Source organism: Vicugna pacos, chromosome 24, assembly GCF_048564905.1.
Source record: "Vicugna pacos chromosome 24, VicPac4, whole genome shotgun sequence".
NCBI lineage: Eukaryota > Metazoa > Chordata > Mammalia > Artiodactyla > Camelidae > Vicugna > Vicugna pacos.
This window is the reverse complement of record NC_133010.1, coordinates 25,612,417-25,626,698: the sequence shown is the minus strand read 5'-3', so window position 1 is coordinate 25,626,698 and position 14,282 is coordinate 25,612,417. Positions and strand designations below refer to the sequence as shown.

Here is a 14,282-nt window from a genome sequence, read left to right as displayed (position 1 = left end):
ATTTTATATGTATTCTATCTCGTATATATTTAAATCATGACTTCACACTGATATTTCCAATTCAGATTTAACACTACAGAGATTTTCTTTTTTTAAAAAGAGTATTTGTGTCTCTTCTCTTACGGTAAACCTTGGGGTTTATGTACTTATCCTTCTATAGAAAAATAATTTTAGAAGAACAATATGAACATAATTATGAAAAGTAAATCTACGAAAAATGTTTAAGATTTTATTTTAGTTCTGTTTGTCCTTTGAATATATCCCACTGTAACTGAGCAGGACTCTGTGGGACCTTCCCAGGACAGACCCCACCATGTCCTCTGACTGCATCTTGTCTGTAGAAAGGCTGTGGTCTCCCAGGCCTCCTCTGAGTCACAAAAGTCTGGCTCAAGAACTAATGATTGAAAGGATGTGAACATGTAGTGACAAAATTAGCAGCTGGGCTAGAAGAACTGGTAACAATTTAAACAGCAAATCAGTCACAGAATATTTAGTTCCTCCCTGAAGTACACAGGGATGACCATGAGCACACAGCCCCCCCAGCTGGCTGATGATGCCAACCTCTGTGACATCACCCTGTTACCTCACCATCAACCAATCAGGAACTGTGCACGAGCTGATCACACACCCTGCAACTCTCCCCTCTTCACTTTGCCTTTAAAAAGGCACCAGCTGGTGCTCAGGAAACCCAGCCTCCCTGATGAGTCCAGGGAAACATTTGTAAAGGCGAGGTGAAGCAGGGGGCTGTGTGCTCATGGTCATCCCTATGTACTTCAGGGAGGAACCAAATATTCTGTGACTGCCATGTGGCTGATTTGCTGTTTAAATTGTTAGTAGACTGACTTTACTGTGCGTGGGTGAGTGGATCCAAGTTTGGTCTGGGGACATCACTAAGGTTATATAGTCAAGAGACTTGTATTCAAATGTTACTCAAATTTTTTCCCGCTGGGCAGTAATATTACTACTTCGTGTTTCTATCTATATTCAACCCCAGGGTCAGCTTGTTTAGTATTTTCAATTTAACTTAATTTTATGAATTTGCAAAACATTTACATGCTTCGAAAGTCAAAACTATACAAAAATTAAACTCAGAGAAGTCTCTTGCTCATTTCCTTTTATTCCCTCTACCCCGTTCCCACTCACCTATCGCCATAGTAACCATTTTCAGGCATTTTGGGATTGCCCTTCTTGAGTTCTCTTTGTAAAAATTATGTGTGTGTGTTTATAGAGAAACACACACATATATTTACTTATTCCTTTCTTACTCAAAATGTATCACACCATATATAATCATTTGCACATGTATTTCACTGGCCTTTTCAAAATGCTGACATTCTAACCCTGCCGACCCTTCCGCATTTATTAGCTGGCATTCTTTTGTAAAGAAGAGGTTTTGTTCTGCTGTCTCCTTCCCTGGAAATCACTTTACTTTTGTCTAGAGAAGTCTTTTTCCATCTCCTGTACAGCCGTGTAGTAGTCCAATATGTGTCCCATAGTTTCCCACGGTTTATCAATAGATGGGTCACTTTCCATCATTTAGAAGTCTACAAATAATAAGTGCTGGAGAGGGTGTGGAGAAAAAGGAACCCTCCTACACTGTTGGTGGGAGTGTAAATTGGTGCACCCACTATAGAGGGCAGTATGGAGGTTCCTTAAAAAACTAGAACTAGACTTACCCTGTGATCCAGCAATCCCATTCCTGGGCTTATATCTGGAGAAAAATGTAATTCAAAAAGATACACACACCCCAGTGTTCACAGCCACACCGTTTACAATAGCCAAGATATGGAAGCATCCTAAATGTCCATCAACAGGTGAACAGATAAAATAGCTGTGGTATATATACACAATGGAATACTACTCAGCCATAAAAAAGAATAACAATGCCATTTGCAGCAACATGGATGGACCTAGAGATTGTCATTCTAAGTGAAGTAAGCCAGAAAGAGAAAGAAAAATACCGTATGATACCACTTATATGTGGAATCTAAAAAAACCAGACAAATGAACTTATTTACAAACAGAAATAGACTCACAGACATAAGGAACAAACTTATGGTTACCAAGGGGAAATGAGGTGGGAAGGAATAACCTGGAAGTTGGAGATCTGCAGATACTAGACTACTATGTATAAAACAGATAAACAACAAACTTCTACTGTACAGCACAGGGAATTATATTCACTATCTTGTAATAGTTTATAATGGAAAAGAATATGAAAGTGAATATATGTATATATGACTGAAACATTATGCTGTATACCAGAAATGGACACAACATTGTAAACTGACTATACTTCAATAAAAAAGAATACAAGTGAAAAAAAATAAGATGGGCCACGTGGACACAGCTCCTATGTTCTGCTGACCTCTACCCTCAGCTCAGCCTCCAGGCACCCTGGATAGGTACCAAGTGACCCAGCCACACTGAGACCTACGGCCCCGATGAGTGCCCTCTCAGAGCCCAGGCTGCCTGCGCTACCCTGGCCACCCGGCAGAGCTGTACACGGCCGGGGCGACCTGCAGCCTCTCTCACCAGTCCCGCCCCTTCCCCGGCAGTTCCTTCCGTGGCAAATACAGCAGACTCCTCCCGAGGCCCGCTCGGTTTCCTAATTACGCCCTTAGCAGGCGTCCACTCAGTAACACACCAATTACCCTTTTTTATGCCAGCCTATAGCTGTGAAGGTCTGACCTATCCCACACGACATTCCCACCCTCCACACACAGCTCTTTTTTTCATTAAGAGGAAATTCAGTCTAGTTACAGTGTCAGCTGCCACGACTAAGTAGTTTTCTTCATTTTCCCACATACAATCTCTGAATTACAACCATCTGGACTCAGTAAAGCAATCATCTTGTCTACTCTTTTTAACACCATTGTATTTAAAAATTGAAGGTATCTGCACATTGCTATATATAAAATAGATAAATAACAAGGATCTACTGTAGAGCACAGGGAACTATATTCAATGTCTTGTAATGAGCTGTAATGGAAAAGAATCTGAAAGTCAGTATGTGTATGTATATGTGTAACTGAATTGCTTTGTTGTACACCTGAAACTAACATTGTAAATCGACTACATTTAAATAAAAAATAAGAATAAAAAACCCCAATGTATCTGTTACATTAGCTGTATTTTATATGCAATTACTATATAGAAGTGACAAGAATTACTATATGTAATTTTCAAAGAGGGGCAAATAAAATATAAGATATTCAAATAAAATTTATTTAGTTGCTGATTCTCAGGCACATTGTATTATCTGTGTCTTCGGAAAGCCAGGGAAGCCGAGAACAACCAGCAGAAAAGGCACGTCAGCAGCCGTCATGTCAGAAAACCGAGACAAAGTCAGCCCAACCTCACGGGGCTGGTGTCGGGCATGTGTCTAAAGTCCGGAATTGGTCACTTTAATTTTTAAGTAAATAATTAAAAGTAAAAAAGCTACTGCAAAATAAAAGCGACATATTCCTACCAATTTACAATGCAACCAGTTTGTGCGCCAATTAAATAAATTTACTAACAACATCTTGTTGCATCTTAAAAGATGATTCTTGAAAGTCTCAAGGTGAAGTGCAACCCTGCGGTCAGCCTAAGGTCAGGTCTCCCAGATGAGAATTTCCCCTGGACGTGCCTGGCCAGCTGAGGAGGTGACCTGCAGGCAGTGACAACCTCCAAACTCCACCTCCAGGTGGGCTGCCTCCCGCTCCGCTCCACCCCGGGGAACAAATCAAGACCTGACCTATTGGCTCTGAAGGACGCAGGCCTCAGGCACAGATGAACAGTCCTCCAACTTTCCGGGTCATCACCTCACTGTGGGCGGAGGCTTACTGAGCAGCAGGAATGCTGCAGCTCTTTCACGAAGCGCTGGGCTGGCAAGACGCTGCCTGCGGTGATGTGCCCTTGCCTGGACCACTCACTCAAGACCAGCAGCATCCACCCCTGAGCCAGTCTTTCCAAGAACAGGGGCTATTTTCTCCACTTATCCTTCAACTCTGAGGCCTCTGAATAAAGAAAACAAAGATAACTTAGAACCGGCAATCTTCAGGAAGGCATTCTCGGAAAAATTGGTGAAATGCAGCCACTACTCTTTATTTTATTAATCCAAAGGCTTTTAACTGGAAGTAGGGTAATTTTTTAAATGTTACGAATTTTTAAAGTATATGTGTTCGTACATCATCTGTGGAGGTTCTGGGTAGGTCTGTGGGTCTGTCTGAATGTTAGTACTCAGGGAAAAAGAAACCGTCCAGGGGCTTCTGATGCACAAGCCTTCATTTTAAGAAAATTCCACTTTGTCCATTTAACCGGCTATAATGAAACTCAGAAAAATTTCACAGTAAAGACCTTCAGCTTCGTGGTCTTCACTGTCATTTTCCACTTGCCCAAGTCAAACACAGAGTATTACTTGGTCACTGTCTTTCAAAGACTAGACCTAAACGAACAGGCAAACCACGAGGGCTTGAGACTCGTCCTCAGGAGGGATGTTGCCTTGAGCAGGACAGTGACGCGCTGCCCGTGACTTCCAGAAGCATCCAGCATTTGCTTCATCACAGAACAGCATCACCCACTTACATACTCCATCTGTCCACCTCCTTCGTACAAAGCGCAGGAGGACCCTTCCCTCTGATACCACGGTATTCGGAGCTTGTGCACAAGACTGGCTGCTTTATGCTGAACTGCATGCCTCTGGACTTTCTGGGTTTCATTTTACCTTTTAAAAATGAGACTCTTGGCTGAACGTTTCCTTCCTGTCTCTCTATCAATATCTCAGAAATTATTAAGGTGAGCAAAATTAACTTATTATTTTGGATTTAGAAACTGACACTTTCTGACACAGATTCTCCTGTTTGTGACGTGAAATAAATTTTTAGCTCCCAGGATTAAAAAAAAAAAGTTTGGATGCTTTTAAGAATGGCTGCAAAGAAACAGGAAAAATACAATGTTAAATGTGAGCATCTAAAATTGCCATTGGCACACACATCTCCAAAAGGCCAGCGGAATAAAGCATGACAGAGCGCTCAGTACACACTGGAGGCTGCTCTTCAAGGGCAAAACAGCTCATGCAGGAGGGTGTGCGAATCTCCTGACAGCTGAGCTGAATGAAGTCCATATGCTCTCCAGGTGGGCGTGGGTCCCACACCTGGGGTCTCCTTCACTGCTGGGTTCTGGCCAACGCGGTGAACACCACCGCCCCTCCTGCTGCATGACTGCTGAACCCCCGCCCCTGGGTTCCAGGTCCCGTTAATTCACCTCTGAAATCTGTCCCCTTCTCTCAATCTCCACATTGCCACGTGGTCTACAGTTCCATCATCTCTTGCAATTGCCTTCCTGTAGGTCTCTGGAAGCTGGACTGGCCCCACTCCAATCCACCCCGAGCACTCACTGGAGAGAGCTTTGAAGACATGCATCTGATCACTTCATGGTCTTCCTTAAACCCAGCGGTGATTTCTACCCTCTGCAGATGAGGTCAACACTCTTCCCCGGACCTGGAAGGCACCCTGAGGTCCGGCTCCAGCCTGCATCTGCAGCCTCCTTGCCCCCCAGGCTCCACCTGACCCAACACTGAGGAGCTCCCCCCATCTCCCTGGCCTGTTCCAGTCACTCACTTGCCATGTCCCTCCTGCCAGGGGACCTCTGCAGATGTTGGTTCCACTGTCTGGGATGCTCTGCCTGCAACTTCATCTCAGTGACCCCTCCCACCTGTCAATCTCATTTGAGCCTCCTCCCTGGGAAAGCCCTCCTGGACCACGTCAAGTCTCTCCTGCTACCATGGACTTACTAGACAGACCACCGTGTGCCCTGCCCCCGTTACACCTGTCACAGAGCATATTTGCACGTTCGTTTTGTGATTACTAGTACTTGTCTTCTCAACTAGCAAAAGGCCCATGAGGGCAGGCTCCTGGTCACTGTACTGCACCAGCACTGGGCCTGGCCCGTGGAGGGTATTACGGTAGCTAACTAGATCTTGTGAAGTGGGCTGGCCCCCGGTCAAATCTGAGCACCACTGCTTGTTAACTGTGTGACCTCGGAAAGTCACTTAACCTCATGCCAAAGTTTCTCCAGCTGTAAAATGGAACAAAAATAGAGCTGTTGTGACGCCGAAATCAGCTGGCTGCCCGGCACGTCCTAGGTGATGGCTTCCCGTTCCTGTCAGTACCGCTACTTCCACGACGGCTGCGCTGATTGTCAAAGGCATCAAAAACACTGAATGAGTGAATGACTGAACGATTTTCTAGGGATTCTAAGAGACCACGGTGTATACTTTGGCCCACGTTGCTGTGGAGGTGGACGAACGCCATTGATGTGGAAGGAGAGGTCAGAGAGGCTTTGAGCCCCCATGAGGGTGGGCAGGGCCGCTCTTGCTGTGAAAGAAAAACGAAGCAAAAAAAAAAGGCCTGGAAATCATTTGCATTTCCATCAATAAAGGAATGTGAAAACACTCAGCGTTAAGAGGATAATGTAGATCAACATGCCCTGGTTGACAGGAGAGAGCCCTAAGATGTATCAAGCTAAATAAAAAGTCACAGACTGCGAGTATGGAATGAGTCAATAGATAAAAACACACAAAACACAAAATATTTTATATTTTTGTATAAATACGTGGCTAAGTTCATAGAAGGACTAGAATAAACATCAAACTCTTAGCAGCTCTGAGTTCTTTTTCTTTTCTCTTTTTCCTTTTGGGGGGGAGGTAATCAGGTTTTTATTGATTTATCATTTTAATGGAGGTACTGGGGACAGAACCCAGGACCTCGTGTGTGCTAGGCACATCCTCTGCCGCTGACCTAGACCCTTCCTCGATTTTTCTTTTTATAAGTTACTATTTTTTTTTCAGATTTAGGAGTCAGATTTCCTCTCTGGGGAAAGGACTGGGTATGGAGAGGCCAGGGAGCAGCTTGGGGAGATACTTTTTTTTTTCTCCTTTATTTATGCTTGTACATTGATTAAATTCTACTATCATCACTTTTACAAAGCACTATATTCATACATTGGCTACAACTGTCAGATATTTTTACTGTTAGTATGATCCCCTCAAATTCTCTGCCTCACTTTCCTTGGCCGAGGAAACCAAAAAAGCAGCTAATAATCATTCGATTTATACATGAACACAGTCTTGAAGTATTTCGTTTTATTTTTTCTGTTCTGTGCCACCCAAGAATCGTCTCTTCAGATGAGGGCCCTGGGCCCCAGGTGGTCAAGCTACCTAGAGAAACAGTTCCAAAAGGGCCTGGGACAGGTCACCTCTGCGGACGAGGAGGCAAACACGACAGAAGGTGGTGTCTGTGGGTCCTAACACCCTTGTTTATTTGTTTATTTTCGGTCGCCTCCCAAAACCTTAAGCTCTGTGAGGACGGGACCATGTCTATCATTCCTCTCAGGACACCTGGGCCTCGCAGGCCTCCCTGTGACTGGACGAAGGGGCCCTGGGGAGGTTTCAAGGGATCCAGGGGGGCAAGGGGACAGAGAAGGAAGCGCAAAGCAGCCCAGAAATCTTCATTACAGAAACAGACTCACAGACACAGAAGACACTCGTGGTTATCTGGGGAGGGGGTGGGAAGGGGAGAGGGCTAAATTGGGAGTTCAGGATTCAGAGACACTAACTGCCACATATAAAATAGATGAACAACAAGGTCCTGCTGTACAGCACAGGGAACTACATTCAATACTTTTTAACAGCCTATAAAGAAAAAGAATATGAAAAGAAATGTCTACACATATGCACAACTGAATCACTTTGCTGTACACCCAAAACTAACACAACACGGTAAAGCATCTGTACCTCAACAAAAAAAAAAAATTAAGAACGATCAACTAGCATGGAAGAACAGAGCAAACGGGACAGCCCTGTCCTAGGACAGATGGCTCAGCTGCTGTCTTTCAGGAATCACAGCTTATCAATTTCCCTCCCTCTTTTCCTGTCTCAAGATTATATTAAGGATGACAATGGGGACTTGATAAGAAAGCCACCAAGTCACATCTTTTAGAAATAATATTAAAAGTTTGCATTTGACCCACAGCAGAATTTAGTCATATTTAAAGAAATTGTTGAGGGCTTTCTTTCTAAATCAAGAAGAAAAACTATTCACTTTTAGAATGCTTTGAACACTAATAACCATGTAGAAGCCACGGCTGATTTTGTTTGGGTTTCAGAAATAAGAAAGCTGCTGACTTGCATTTAGAACAAAGAGAGTTCAGGTCCACATGAGGAGCTTTTTCCAAGTGTTTTCAGGGAGCTACAGGGGTCGCTTCAACTATGATAAAAACAAATTTTGGGAACGAAATGTAAATTTATCCAATCGTCGGGACTGCGTGGCCATCAAAGCCAACTGCCTGGTAAAGCAGGATGTTTGGAGACCATGACTGGTGTTGAACTGTTAAATATAATTCTTGGTGGGACAAGACGTCTGCTGTGTGGTGCTACAGAACCACACGGGCACATCGGTCTCGTGCATACCCGTGTGCACACACACGGCGCAGCCTGGGAAAAGATGGCCACCGGAAGGACCACAGAGCTGAGGGCAGGCAAAGATATTAGATGATTTTCCTTCTCTCTCGGCACTTTTCTGCTATGATTGAATATTTAATAATGAACGTGTGTTAGCTTTCCAAAGATAGGAAAACTATCAAAGCTATCACTTCACCAGTTATTTTACAGCTGGAACATACCATTTTGAGCAGAGTTGTTCGCAAACAGGATCGCCTGTGTGTTTTTTAAAGAGACAGCTCTCTGGTTATTCCCTCTGTGGAGCAATGCAGGGTGGGGACTAGATGTCTGTGTATCTAAAAAGTCCCTTAGATGATTCTGATTTGAAAGTAGGTTTAGCTATAAAGTTCAAGGAAGTTCAAGAAAAAGGGGTATTACAACTGGTGTGACAATCATAATAGGTCACTTTAATTTAAAATGCACTGAAGTGTAGCTAAAACAGCACCTTAGAGTCTTGGCCCTGCCTTGGAGGTGAGACTTCTTTAAAATCAATGAGGTAAGCGAGATTCTTCAATAGTCTTAGATTCCCACTCCTGTGCAATTCTGCCTTACGGTGCGCAGTCTGGGGGTTCCTTCAGTGATGTAACCACGGTACAGGAAAAGCAAGTCAATCAGAGTCAGAACTGAAAATACCACAGGCAGCTCAGAAGGAGACCCAGGGTAATTAGAGCCCCCAACGAACACTTCTCATCTCCGTCCTAAAACTGAACCAAAACATTTAGAAGAACAAGCCCCCTTTGCTGTGCAGCTTTTCTTTTTTAAGGGGTACCAGAAGGCTGAACGGCTCTGAGGCTGCCCGACAACAGAGAACGATCTTGGCTGTGCTGCCAGCACCGATGGAAGGAATGGGCTCTAGACTGTTAACCTGGGAGAACCTGGTGCAGGTCCACGTCCTCTCAGAAGTCCTCTGTTTGTCTGATGCACCTGACTGTCAGGAGAAGTAGCCCACGGAGAGGTTCCACGATACAATTCCACTCTCCCAAGATGCACAAGCAGGACCTTACTCATCGATTCTGCATGGGGTTGAGTCCTGAGACATGGTAGCGGCCTTTATTTATTACAAAAATTGACTCCCTTTCAGAAGGTTCCTGGCCTTGGTCTTTTTTTCCCTGACTGGCCTTTGGTGTTTGGTTAATCAGAGCAAAATCCTTTTTGAGTAACAACTGGGTATGTCTGGGGCTAAACTCGGTGTGACCTTTCTCTCAGCCCTTCCCACAATGGTCACCTGGACGCTTCAAAGACATCACAAATTACCATCCTGTTGGCGACGACCTTTACTCCGGTTCCCTTTATTAATGGAGACAGCTCTTTGGAGTTAAGCTGAATAATCGGCAGCAACGTTCTCTAATGGCAGTGCTGAATTCTAGATCTTTTTTTCCCACACAATGAAAACTGGAATAAAGAAAACCACGTTATCTGTATTTATATCTGTGCAAGGAATTATGGGAATTATGAAAGTGGAAGAGACTTCGTAAGTCACCAGGTCCAACTCCCTGCCTGCCTCCAGGCACATCGCTCTGAAATCTCTGAAGATGGATAGTTACCCGGCCTATTTTTAGAGATTGCAATGGACAGAGATTACACAGGCTCCATTGTTAGCCTGTTTCCAAAAACAACTTCTGGATGCCGTCTGATGACTGTACTCTTCCTCCCGACTACACTGCCCCACAACAAGCCATTCATGAAGAGCTCAAAATACTGGATGGATTTGCCCTCAGGAAACTTTCCTGAGGGCAAATGTTTATGCACAATGTAAGCCCATAAATTTTTAAATTTCCCAATTTGACCCTGGATGGACTAAATCTTGAATTTTTAATACGCTGTGAATATTGCGTCTCTTAATTAATATGCAAAGCCCTTACTCCTAAAAATGCTGCCTTTGCCCCTTTCCAGTCAGAAGAATGCACGCTGGGGGCTTTCATCTTCACCCTCACAGAAAGGAGAACAAGTAAGAAACCACGTAGCAGGGAGGGGCGGACAGCTCCCCAATACATCTGCTTCCCAGCAAGAAAACGTCATCTCCGCCCGAGAAACAGTCCTCATCCTAAGACAGGGAATGTTTCAAAGCAGAAATCTTCGCCGTTCTCAATCTAAACTATATGCAACCCACAAAATCACCTTGAAGAGGCCTGTCTGACTCGCGGGCTAAGCCCAGCCACCTTGCCCCAGGCGCTTTCCTTCCTAGAGGCTGAGTGAAACCAGTCACGGGTTACTGGCTTGAAACGCTTGGCCTGAGTATTAATAGGTGAAGATCTTAAAACAGGAAAATTATATACTGTCTGACGGAGCTCCCAGTTGCAAGTGCTGAAAGTTGGTAGGGGAAGTGGGTATTTACAGATTGCTATAAATTACACTGTAAGATTGGCACCTTCTAGAAACAAACCCCCCAAAAAAGCAAAGTAAGTCTACGTTCAAGCTTTTGAAGCATAGGAATTTTGGGACCCTTTTTTTTTCCCAGATAAAATTTCAAAATATCGATTTTATCTCTAATTTCCTCCTTGGGTGAACGTTTATTAACTCCGGTGGTAGAAGTCTTTCCTAAGCACAAAACACCACGTCCTCATTTTGGACTTTTGCAGGTTACTGAAAAAGTCAAATAATAATCTTGTAAATTAATTTTTATGGATGGCGGTATAACTACCAGAATTAGCAGCAAGTCCTTTCGCCCTATTTGCATGTGCTGAATTTTCCTCAATTACGCCGCAGTCTAATTACGAACTGCAGTTGAGAGAAGACCTCACGAAGCCAGCTCTGCAGAGAGCAGAAGGCCGCTTATTTTATCCCACGAATTTACTGCTCGGGAATCTGATGGGAAACCAGTTGGAACAGACTAGGTCTGTAACGGCATTAACGCGTAAACAGTGTCAGAGGAAAGATGCATGGTGCGGACTGGCCATGCTAATGGAAAGTGATATTGAGTTTACTAATTCAGAGAAGGGCACACAGATTGCCTTTCCTCCCGAGCACAGGGACTGTCAGAGAAACAAATGCATGGGCCATGTTGCAATTAATTTGCTTCTTGTTCTTTTAAGGCTCTACTTGTAGATTTAATTAAAGCTTTCACACCCTGGGCACATTCAGGAAGTATGTGAGTTTAAATGGCTGCTTCTGAATGAAAGCTGCAGTGGAAGTTATGATTCAAACAGTAACAGGCAATCATCAGACAAAGATATTTTTCATAAGAAGATATTCTCATTCTTACTCGAGCAGCAATTCATTCTTTATTTTAATAAGAGACGGCAAATTGCATTTTCCCCGTAGGCCCTTTTTTGCCCCCTCTTCTTACTGCTTGACTATTCCTGAGCTAAATACTTCTCCACACTCCATTAGCATTACACTTCTTACCATTAGGTGGATAACTTCTTTCATCAAATTAACCATAATGTATTACTGATTCTTATGTGGTGAAACCCCCCAACCCATCTGTCTTTGCTTTGATCTTCAGGTTTACTTCCAAAGCCACACTTCTTTGCTTTTGTAAATGGACCTTTGCTGGGAAGCAGTACTTTTCTGACCTGACCTCTTTCTACCACTCAGCACATGCACTGACCTGAAATGAGCAAGCCAGGTGCTCTGTGACAGCAAATGCTATGAAACATTATGAAAACAATAATTCATTCATTCCTGTTTCCCCTTCAAGCCGATGGAGTGACGTGTGTGTGGCTGGGTTAAGTCAGTCCTCATTACTCTAAAGGGAGTGACTGAGGGCAAGATCAGGGACGTGGGAGGATGCAGTGAATAAATGTCAAGCTTTATCTGTAACCACCACAAAGTAAAAATATAACAGGAAACAGGTTTCCCTGTTCATTTAAGGCTACGGATCTGCCATACCAGAGTGAGTGTCATAGAAATGGACAAAGCAAATAATTGGGCTAGAGTTGTCCTAGAGGCTCCCTGAGTTTGAGTTTATCTGATTTCTTTCTTTGTTGGAAAGATGAGAACTGGTACTACTAGAATCAGACACCAGTAGTGCTAAGAAATCTTGAGGATTAGCCGGAAGTTCTTAAACTGATCAAACAGGAGAGACCCAGAGGGGTCCCAGAACTTGCCAAAGGTCACAGGTGCCCTTGTGGCTCTGCTGGGGTCATGACTCAGGCCCTGGATGTGGCCCAAGGCCTCATCTTCCAAACCAGGATGCTCTTAATCTTTTTCAGAAGAACTGTAACATTTTTACTCTGCTAGGACTCCCTTGAATGATCTGCAGGAAATAACTACGATATTATACTATAAAATGGGTACAAATAAATATGAACAGAGCAGGCACCGTGGTTTTTACAGGGAACTTGCCAAGGGGAGGTATCTTCCTTCTTTCAGCTTTTTCAGCTTCCTGCCTCTTTTCTAGGATCAGCTGCTAAGGATTGGCTCAGGACCAAGTGGAATTTTACAAGCAAGTTCCCCAACTATGTTGATTCAAAGTATTTGGACAAAACTGATGACTTTCAGTTTCTCATTAAAAAGGCAATCCAGTTCACACCAGACATTTAATCATCGAGACCAGAGAACCTCCCCAGAGACATGAACCCTTATGGTCTTGACTATTCATCTTTAAACCCACAATGTTTGCTTTAATTGGCAAGCACCTTTTCACGTGTTACCCAGAGCTGTGCCAGACCTTTTTCACTGCACGCGGCCCTGTGCAGAGGGCTTCAGGCCCTGGTTAGGACGGGCCATGCAGAGTCAAGCAGGCTCTTTAAAGTTAAGAGGCACATTTTAAATCTTAAGTCAAATAAACAGGATAATGCTCAAAAAGTGTGTTACACTGGAATGAGAGAGAAGAGGAGGGGAGAGTATAGTTCAAATGGCGGAGCACAGGCTTAGCATGCATGAGATCCTGGGATCAATCTCCAGTGCCTCCTCTAGACGTAAGCAATTCATTAGTTAAACTAGACTAATTACCTCCCCCCAAGGCGGGGGGGACTAGAGAGAAGAGGAACTATCTAACAATACTTGCTTTTCCTAAAGAGCAGAAAATCAGAATTTGAACTCATGAGTGGAGTAGTTTTTTTTTCTTTAAAAATGACCTCTTGTCTTGACCATGGTCATCAGAAAAAAGGAACAGTCCTAAAACGTTAGGGACAGAGTCTAATGGTCAAGGCTCTCAAAATGACATGCAGGAATTTCATTCTGAAGACGCTGTTTTCTTTGCAAAAATCTTCTTGCTCAATCTTTTTTGTTTTTAAATAGGACACAATTTTAATAATAATAGTATCCAACCAGGGTTCCCATTTTAAAGTGTAAAAGAGCCGTTTTTTTCATTGTAGACGATAAGATACTGAACATCATTCCCTGCGCTATGCAGTAGGCCCCTGTTGTTTATCTCTTTTGTGTCAGTTAAATCTTGATGCCAGTTACCTGATATTATTGAAAACAGGAATATAGCAAAAGCCTATCCGGCGGAATTACAAGATTAATTCGCAGATGCACAGATAACAATGATGACAGAAAAATCTCAGCCCCTATTGCCCACCTCCAGATCTGGACCATTTTTTCTAGGTAATCAAAAGGGCCCTGGCTAGTGCAGCCCCCTGTTCTAAAGGAGCACAGGACAGAGATGTGAACACGGTGACACAAGGCCTGTCCTGCTTCCTCTGGGCCGTGATTCTCTCTCACTAAGGCCCCAACCTGCCTCCGCGGCACAGAGGTCCGAGCTGTTTACAAAGCAGCATTTCCTCATTTCTCACAGTCCCGCATCCGTGGCAGACTCTGGCATCTGGTTCAATATTTCATTAAATCCTCCTGAAAACTAACAGTTCAATCTATCAGAAAACTGCGGTCCCTAAGCAACATAAATTACCCCGCG

At 43.7% G+C, this 14,282-nt stretch overlaps 1 protein-coding gene and 1 long non-coding RNA gene across 7 annotated transcripts in view; one reads left to right on the top strand and one right to left on the bottom strand.

The window, feature by feature from the left end:
* PTPRM (protein tyrosine phosphatase receptor type M) overlaps window positions 1-14,282 on the bottom strand; it is a 643,552-nt gene that overhangs the window by 154,818 nt on the left and 474,452 nt on the right. The window lies entirely within an intron of this gene.
* On the top strand, window positions 643-6,644 carry LOC140689038 (uncharacterized). The gene is made up of 2 exons (XR_012063915.1): window positions 643-726; window positions 5,332-6,644. It is a non-coding gene; the product is annotated as an uncharacterized lncRNA (long non-coding RNA).